Genomic DNA, 10,114 nt, shown 5'->3' with positions numbered 1-10,114 from the left:
ATAAAAAATAATTGTGCGTGAGTAAGAAAGTGATGGAATCCAGAATAAACGTGCATTGTGCTGAGAGGTCCGAGTGATGTAAGAAATGTCTGACAGCAGTCACCTCATGTACATGATCTATAATAGTATATAGGGACATAACATCAAGGCTGACCCATATATAGTCTTTGGACCACTTGAATCTGCCTAGATCTAATCAGGTTCCCTGTGTCCCTTAAAAAAGAGGGGAGTGAGTATACCAGGGGTTGAAGATAAGTCTATATAAAGTGATAGTCCATCTCCCAAAGATCCAATACTTGAAATAATAGGCCTGGCAGGTGGGCAGACCAAAGATTTATGGATCTTTGAGAGATGGTGGAAAATCGGTATGACCGGATTCCTGCAGTACAAGTAATCAAATTCTTCTTCATCAAGGACATGGAAAATTCTACCTGTGTCAACCAGTTGTTTTAATCCTGAGACAAACCCAATCGTAGGATCCTGTGTTAACTTGGAATATGACTGGATATCTCCCAGCTGGCGAAGGGCTTCTTTGCACTAGTTACTAGATGATTGTATGACTATTGCTGCACCCTTGTCGGCATTCTTAATAACGATGGAAGTATCCTTTTTTAAAGTCATGAGTTGTAGTCTTTATGCTTTTGTCAGGTTATCAGTTTTAGAATGTTGAATGGAGAACCCTTTAGATAGAAAGTTCACGTCTCTCTCCACTAATCTCTCAATAGTCTTTGGCTTGTATCCCTTCTCTCTGACAAACAATTGTGATAGTGTGAGAAACTCCATATCAAGTCCTTTTGTTTTGGTGTCAGTCTTATCATTCTGAGTTCAAATGTTTTCCGTTCTTGGGTGCGTTTAAAGATTCCATTGAGGATTTAGATTTTTAAATCATTTATTGAATGATTTGCTTGTGAGAAATGATGTCCCACAAGTGAACAGTATCTTCCTTCTTCATGGTGGGAGTATAGAGTGTCTGTGCATATTCATTCTGCCTTGAAGTTTTTGTCTGGTTTCCCCAATGTAGCATCCTTGGTCACATTTGTTGCATTGAATCATATACACTACATTTCTGGATGTGCAGCAGTATGATCCTTTAACAATGTGTTCCATGGTTGTGACTGGCTGTGAGATCTTGGCATATATGTTGGCAGAGTTTGCAACGTGTATTGTTGCACGGTTTTGTTCCATTGTCAGTGTCTTTAAATTCGTTATGAAGTTTTCTGTTGACTAATTTCTGTTTGAGTTTTGGCGGTTGCCGGAACGCCAGAATGGGAGGTTTGGGAAAGATTTCTTTTAATGTCACATCCTCTGTCAGCATGGGTTGCAGATTTTTTATTTTTCGTATACCCTCTAGGGTAGGGTTGTATGTGGCCACTAGTGGTATGCATGTGGTAGATTATTTCTGTCTATATTGTAGCAGGTGTTCTCGTGGGGATTTTAGTGTAGATGTAATAGTTTTAGCAATAGTCTTTGGATTGTATCCCTTCAGTCTGAATGATTCGGTCAGGGTTGTGAGATGCCTATTTCTGTCTTCAGTGTCAGAGCATACGCGGTAGTATCTTATAGCCTGGCTGTGTAAGATACCTTGTTTTGTATGAGTGGGATGGAAGCTGGAGTTGTGGAGGTAACTGCATCTGTCTGTTTGTTTCTTGTAAACAGATGTGTGTAGTTTGCCATTTTTCAGTGTTACTGTTGTATCTAGAAAGTTTAGTAGGTTTGCCGAATTATTCATTTTGAGTTTAATTGATGGATTGAATGAGTTCAGGGACTCGTGGAATTGTTTTAGGTTTCCTTCACCCTCTGTTCATATTATAAACAGGTCATCAGTGTATCTGTAGTGTTTGTGGGGGGATGTAGTTGGGAATCTTTGTTCAGGATTTGCCATAAAAAGATTGCATATTGCGGTGCCATATTAGTACCCATTGCAGTCCCCATTAGTTGTAGGTAAATTTCCTTGTTGAAGCTGAAGTAGTTGTTTGTGAGAATGTATTCTATCAGTTTGGTAATTCCATCAGCGCTGTATTTCTGATCCTGGGAAGATGTAAGGAATTGCAAGCATGCCTCAATGCCATCCTTGTAGGGCATGTTGCTGTAAAGGGTTTCTACATCCATGGTAACTAGCAGTGTGTTGGATGGTAGTTGGTTGATGTTAAGGTTACTGAGAATCTGTGGTATCTTGTATGAAGCTGTTGGTGCTTCTGACTAAAGGTTTGAGGATATTCTCCACTAAGCCTGATATTTTTTCTGTGAGTATCCTTAACTGTTATAATAGGTCTACCAGGGTTTCCTGGTTTGTGGATTTTGGGAAGCATGTAGAAGGTCCTAACTCCTAGGTTGTCTGGTATTAGTTGCTTCAATTGTGGTTGCAGATGGTTAGGGAATGATTTGACGAGATTCGAGTTGCTTTTGCATATTCCTGGATTGGATCATGCGTTAGTAGGTGTTGTTTGTGAGTTGTCTATTGCTTTCTGTGCATTTATTTGTGTTCATAAGCGCCACTGCACCTCCTTTATCTTCTGGTTTGATGGTGATATTGTGGTTGTTTCGCAGTTCCTTGATTGCAGATCTCTCCATGGGGGATAGGTTGTACATTGTTTTTTTTTCTGCTGTGCTGATGCTAGTGAGGAAACTCGCAATCTGAAGCTCTGCATGTAGCCATCTAGTTTGACGTTGTGTCTTGTTGGTGGTGTGAAATTGGTGTTCTTGTTGTACTCCATTATGGGGGTGCTCTTTTTTGTGGAAATATTCTTTCAGTCATAGACTCCTGAAGAATTCTTCTAGGTCTGAGTACAATTGGATTTAATCCAGTTTGGTGGTGGGACAGAATGTTAGTTCCTTGGAGAGAACTGAGATCGCAGGTTTTGAGAGTTTATAAACATTGTATGTACAGTATGTCTTCATTTATATAGCGCCATTAATATACATAGCGCTTCACAGTAGGAATACACGGGTAAACAAATAAATAACAGATAATATAAATAACAGGTCATGGGAATAAGTGCTTCAGACATAAAAGTAACATTATGGAAGAGGAGTTCCTGCTCCGAGGAGCTTACAATCTAATTGGTAGGTAGGGAGAATGTACAGAGACAGCAGGAGGGAGTTCTGGTAAGTGCGTCTGCAAGGGGCCAAGCTTTAGGAATCATGTGTCTAGTATTATCCACAGTGCTATTCATATGCTTCTTTAAGCAATTGTGTCTTAAGGTGGGTCTAATCATAGGTTTATAACTCCCTGGCAGGCTGTATTCTTCTGTGTTGGTTGTGTGTGTTTGTGTGTGTGTGTGTTGTACAAAGGAAAATTATCCCAAGAGAGCACACGGGTGTACCAAAATTATCACAATTTATTCATTTACTTTCACATAATACAAAAGAGTTTAAAAGAACTGACAGGGACACCCTCAGTAGATCCTGACGAGTCAGAGAGGCTATATCCAATAGGACCCAAAGTAATGGTAGCTCCCCACAAACACTATGAGGAATGTATATGTGGAAATCTCCAAAGGAAAAATACCTCTACAAAGATAGGGTAAATACCCTCGAGTAGGAACAAGGAGTGAACCACAAACTGCTAAAAAAAAAAAACTCCCTACAGCTAAGAGTGAAGTAAAGTATGGTTGAAATGGAGCAAAAGGTGTAATCATGGAAAGTGTAATCTGCTATAACCTTCACACAACAGATGCTGCAATGATTGGGATCTTAAGATCCAAAAAGGTAATCTCCTGTGAGCCGATTTCAAACGTAAGGTGAAGATTAATTTCATTGGTGTTCAATATTTCAATAAATTCCGTAAATGATGCCCGTGTCCCCTGCCACAGGATCAGGACGTCGTCAATATAACGGACCCACAGCGAGATGTGATTGGTGAACATCTCATATGCTTCCTTGAAAACCACCTCCGCCTCCCACCACCCCAAGTACAGATTGGCGTATGTGGGGGCGCAGGTGGTTCCCATCGCTGTACCTCTTAGTTGATGAAAGATGGTACCGTTAAACGTAAAATAATTGTGGGTCAGGATGAATTTCAATAAATCCAAGACCAGTTGATTATGTTTTGTGAACTCGCAGCTCCTGCTTCTCAGAAAGTAGGCTATAGATTCTATTCCCACCTGATGTATAATGGAGGTATAGAGAGACTCTACATCAAGGCTAATGAGTAGTGTATCCTCATCCAAACAGATGTCATTGAGTCTGTTTAAAACATCCTTGGTGTCTTTCAAAAATGATGGCAAGCTATTGACAAAAGGGCGTAATACTTGGTCAATGTACTTACTGCACTGTTCTGTCAGATTGGAAATCCCCGACACTATGGGTCTCCCAGGTGGGGGCGAAACACCCTTATGTATCTTAGGGAGGCAGTAGAATGTTGATAAGACCGGGGTAGGTGACAGCAACTGATCATATTCTTTTTTTTTTTTTTTTTTTTTTGTCAGAACTTTTTCAGATAGACCTTGATCTAGAATACATTTTAGTTCTTTTTGGAACTGTATGGTAGGACTTTGTTTTAATTTTTAATAACATTTTGTGTCAGATAATAAACGGCAAGAAGAAACAAATGGCGCACAGCCAGAGAGCCAGGTGGAGTTAAATAAATACCTTTAATTCAGTGCATGGCTGATAACATCTTCACCCCCTGGGGGACAAAAACACAAACCTCCTACGCGTTTCGGACCGGTAGGTCCTTCTTGCTGCTTCTGGATTTCCCTGTTTGGCTGGCACGCCAGTGATCACTCCTGTAGATGACGTGAGTGGGTTTAGAGACTTTAAGACTGCAATAGTTGAGTACTGCTACATGTATACTATAAGTGACTCACAGGTCTATTGATTACACCCACTCCCACTGGTGTCTTCATGGAATGTGTTATACTGTTATAACTGGATGAAGTTGTCTGGGGTTTGAGCACCCTTATTTTTCTTACCTCCCAGATAATAAACGGGAACACATTTTGACATAATCTATGGTGTTCAGGATTACTGTATTTCCTCCTTTATCGGAAGGTTTTACAGTAATCGTCATATCCTTTTGTAGTTCTTTCAACCCCTGACGTTCAATAAAGGTTAAGTTATCCGTTTTTTTTATGGGTTGTCAGATTTTCTAGATCTTTAGTGACAAGCCGTATAAACATTTCAACATTTGGGCGTGTGGCGAGGGGTGGGGTAAAATTGGATCTTGGTCTAAGGTCTGAAAATGGTCCTTCTCCCTCTATTCTGTTGGATTCCTCTAGGAGGGCAGTAAGATCTCTCATGTTGTCTATATGAAATTGATCTAAATGCACAAGTCCCTCTGATTTCAGTTTAAACATTTCACGTCTTTAGAAGAATTTATGCAGTAGGAGTTTTCTCCAAACAGGTTAGTGTCCTTAACCCAATCGAAGATATAAAAGTCTTCTGATGGGGAGAATGACAAACCTTTATAAAGGGCACTAACCTTATCAATAGTCAATGTTTTGTTTGATAGGTTAATAACCTGATTGATATTTTGGCTGAGAATATCTACCTGCGTCTCCTGTAACGTCGTCTTGACCTGCCTCTGTAGGCCCAAACGTTCCTGTCTCTTAACCAGTCCTTTTTGGCCTCGTCTGGTTTTCCCTTTTCTGTGAAAAGGGGGTAATTCGGGCCTGTCTCTAAAAAATGTAAACGATCTAGATCGGGTCTTTTCATAGGTCTTTCATTACTGTCACCTTCGTCATTAGAGGTGTCCCAGTCTGTTGAAGAGTCACTTACAGGAAATTTAGTTTTCTTATCCGTAAAGTGATGCCTATAAATTTTTCCCCCTTCATAGTCTCTAGTGTCTCGCTGGAATTTTTTGGATTTCCGCTCTTTTAGTTCTTTAGTGAATTTGTCAATGCTCAGTTGTAATTTATTTTCAGATGCAATAAAGTCTGTATTATCTTTCCACTTATCTAAGTCATCCAGAGGTGTTCTCAAGTCTGTTTTTACAGTAGTGAGTTTATCACTTTGGTATTCGATCAATAATTTCATTAAAGATACCGAACATTTCTCCAGAATGGCATCTCATCTCTTGATAAATGTCTCATCTTGAAACATATGTGAGGGGGCTATGTTTGCCCTAAGTCCTCGTGGGATTTGCTCAGTCCTCAGATAGTTTTCTAGACTAGTAATTTCCCACCATAATCTGGCGCGTTGTTGAAGTAATGTTTCAAGTTTATTGAAATAAGTCATGAGATCATCATTCTGAGCTGGGGTGCCATTCTTCTCACTGGAGAAAAGACTTGTGGCCTCATTTTGCCAAACCGCAAAATCCAATTGGGTGGATAAGAATCCTGTCATAATCTAAATGCAGTGTAGCGAGCTGAGAGTCCTAAAGAACCTAGGTTCACTAGTAATGGTAGAATAATGATAGGGAGGGGAAAGGGGAAAATGACTCTCGCTTCAGCTTAATAAACAGACTAATGAATAGTGACAAAGGTGCAGAGGGGGAATGGGGTAATAGTGAATTGGAAAGAAAAAGAAACACCCTTTTTCATGCACTCATTGTCTCAGTTGATATGGTGAAAAAAGTTAATACTTATTATTTTATTTAATTATATTAATTAAAAAGAATGGGTTAGACAAAAACTCAACATATAAAACAAACCAACATATATTAACAAAAACTGGAGCAGGGGTAAAATGGAGACTCTTCAGGTAAGTACTAAATAGTAGTGAGTGAACTCACGAAGGTAATCAAGAGGCCCCTTGATATATATAACCTGTATTAAATCAGACAGGTACCCAAGACTGACGGTCATGATGCTACAAAACTGCACATTCTAAATGAATACTTCCACAGAAAAATGCGCCTATTGCAAATAAAGAAATGCAATAAGGTAAATCAGTTTAAAACTTGTATGATGTCAGACATTAGTTCTGCTGACAGAATATACATCCTAGACACACAGTAGTTAATGTAACTGCAAATGACTTATTAGATATCATACAGTATAATGCAGTATCAAGTGGCCCACAAAATGTGTTTGGTATGGCCCTGAGCCACGGGTCAATGCCCGTATCAAATTATAGCCTCCTATACTATACTAAAATCTGCATTAACTGATCACTCAAAATTGGACTCCTGTGGAGTAATTGTAACCAAGGGTGGGGTGAGAGTCGCATAAAGAATCAATACTCTGATAACTAATTGTTGCTATATAAAGTCAAAAAGCCAAAGCCTGCAACTGCAGCCTTGCTGTAATTAACTGCTCTTAGTACACGATACAATATACCATTGAGAGTAGCTGCTACAAACAAACCATTGTCATGGAATTGGGGTAACACAGTAACATATATGCCCAGGTAGCTAAATACAATACCGTTGCAAGTTGCTAATAGTGTAGATACAGTGTTGTATCGGAGCAGAGCAGGCTAGTACCTCATCTACTCATTCCAGCGCTCGGAGGCGCTTCTCACTCACCACCCGGCAGTGATGCGTCATGACGTCAGCCTTGTTAGTCCCGCCTCCCACCTGACGCACGTTTCACGGAGGCTTTTTCAAAGGTGGTGACGTGGGATAGTGCAGGGGGGAGTTTTATATGCAATCGCTTCTCAATAGACCAATTGGAAGGCGCGGTGAGAGTAGGAACACTTAAATCACTTAAAGGCACGTGATAGTGGAATCGTATATACAATGGCAAAGAGGTATAATTTGCCCAAGTGATGTTTCAGGCAAGTATAGGCTTGGAACGGCCATAAAGTCCAAAGTGTCCCTTACATATGCATCCATCCTCATGGCCAGGGTCTGTAAGTGAAAATCGACCAATTGTGAAAGCGGGTGACATAATGACCCACGGGCCGATATAATAGGTCTCCCCAGCAGGGCTGTAGTGGATTTATGAACTTTTGGGATGGTATAAAGTACCAGTATCCTTGGGTGATTCTGGACAAGAAACCCACTTGTTTCTTCCGAGATCCATCCATTCGTCACCCCAAGTTGGATAATTGCATCGATTTCTCTCTTGTAACCCACTGTAGGGTCACTCGGTAAACGCCTGTAGTTATTGGCTACTGACAACTGACTCTCTATCTCTTGTTTATAATATACATAATCCAGAATAACGATTCCACGGTCCTTATCGGCCACTCTCACGATATTTCTATTATCACGTAGAGTTCGGAGAGCCGCCCGTTCCTCTTGTCTGATTATGGAAGCTGGTTTTGTGAACACCAATGTTTTTCTGGGTTTCGTTGGTAACTAAATCCATAAAAGTAGAGATGTTATGATTTGAGGTATGCGGGTCAAAAGTGCTTTTCTTTTAGAACATCTTGTAATTAGCAGGTATGTCCCCCGGCGATGCACCCGCATCTGGCCTCATGCTAAAAAAGTATTTAAATTGCTGGTGAAATTTAAACAGATCGACTTCCCATTTAAAGGGGTTCTGCTTGTTGGTAGGTATAAAAGACAGACCTTTCTGCAAGACGTTCATCTCCGCCGATGTAAGAATATGTTTCGATAAATTGTAAATCATTGTCTCAGCGGCTGCAGTTTCGCACCCCTGCCTTTTTGCTTTTTTTCTCTCTGTCTCTGGATACCGCCAACCTGTGACCGCCTCTTCTGACTGGCCTTCATTTTCCCCCTTGCGGCCACCAATGCGCTGTCCTAAAAAAGACTCGCTCCCATGTTTTCAGCAGCATCCGAGTGGTCGATGTCACTAGTCGTATATCCAGCTGTACCTGACACACCCCGCTTTGGACATGGAGGAAATCTGTAACAACTAGGCTAAGCTTGTCCCTTTTTGTATTTTGTTAGATTATTTCTGTAAGTATATATAGTGGTTTGCATTTTGTCTACCAGTGTGTACTAATCTGCTGACAATATTTCACCTTGTTTGGCCATAAACACATCTATTTCCTTCTTTATTCTAGTTATTTCTTTGCTAGATTGGTTTATAACCAAAATAATTAGGTCCAGCGAACAATTGTTCAATATTGCGATCCACTTTTTGCAGAATTCCGGATCATTTCTGCCAATTGTAGGTTGATTTTTCACTCTAAAACCATGTGGTATCATTTTCTCCCTGTGATAATGGGAGAGTGTGACTCCATGCAGATACAGTAATAATCTACATCACGTTTTTTTCAATTTCATCAGATCATTGTAGATATCAACCGCTTTATCCGGACCAACTGCTGCTTCAAATGAATCTGATTTTTGGCTATCCCAGCCTCACTGTAGCCAGTTGACTCAGTCAGGAAGGAAAAGATTCCAGCAATATCTGGAAATTCATCCATGGTCAATATATAGATATCACATAGAAAAAGGCAAAGAAAAACGTAGCCAAAATTATCCAATAACTACATGCTTTGGCAATAACAATTATAGTCCATTCCAGTAGGGGGTGCAAAAACTCATAAAAATAGTAGATATGTAAGTCCAGCAATGCACAACACCATCAGTATCCAAAAGGCAGATGCTAGTCCCATATATTATCAATATTCCATGTTCACCAGAATATATCTGGCAAAAAGAGACAGCACACTGAATATTAAAGAAGTAATATGTATTAAAACATAGGCACCGCAACCAACCAATGTTTCTGTCCTCAAGATGGGACCTTCTTCCAGGTAATTCAGTGATAGAATGCCAAACATAACACATATATACCCATAATCCCGTGCACACCCCTACTCGCCACCAATGGCAAAGATCCATGTGAATGTACTAGCTGTTGCTGCCAAAATCACCGTGAATACTAATAACACTGATACACAAAATAAAAAGGTTCGGGGATCTCCTACTTGTCAGTTCTACTTTAGGTTCCAAAAGTGTTTTTAAATCAGGATCCTTCATCAAAACTGGCCAATGTTGCTGCAGAATACTCCTAAATTGTGACCACTGTTGATTAAAGGTCCCTATACACCTAATTTTATTAGGAGTATCTATGTTCTTATTTTTAGGTTTTAACAAAATTCTGCTCATAGTTTTACTGCGCTCATAACCTCGCTTTATAGCGCCATGGTTGGAGCCCCTGCATTTGAATCTAGATTTAATTTCCACTGCTCTAGCTTCAAATAATTTGTCACTAGAGCAGTTACGTTTTAGACGAAAACATTCGCTAATGGGAACTCCCATAATTTGGGATGGGAGTTAGTAGCATGCAAAATAGAATTGGTTGCCGTGTCC

The sequence above is a fragment of the Ascaphus truei genome, chromosome 1 (assembly GCF_040206685.1).
Source record: "Ascaphus truei isolate aAscTru1 chromosome 1, aAscTru1.hap1, whole genome shotgun sequence".
NCBI classification, from domain to species: domain Eukaryota; kingdom Metazoa; phylum Chordata; class Amphibia; order Anura; family Ascaphidae; genus Ascaphus; species Ascaphus truei.
The sequence above is the reverse complement of the archived record's forward strand: the minus strand, read 5'-3'. Positions refer to the sequence as shown.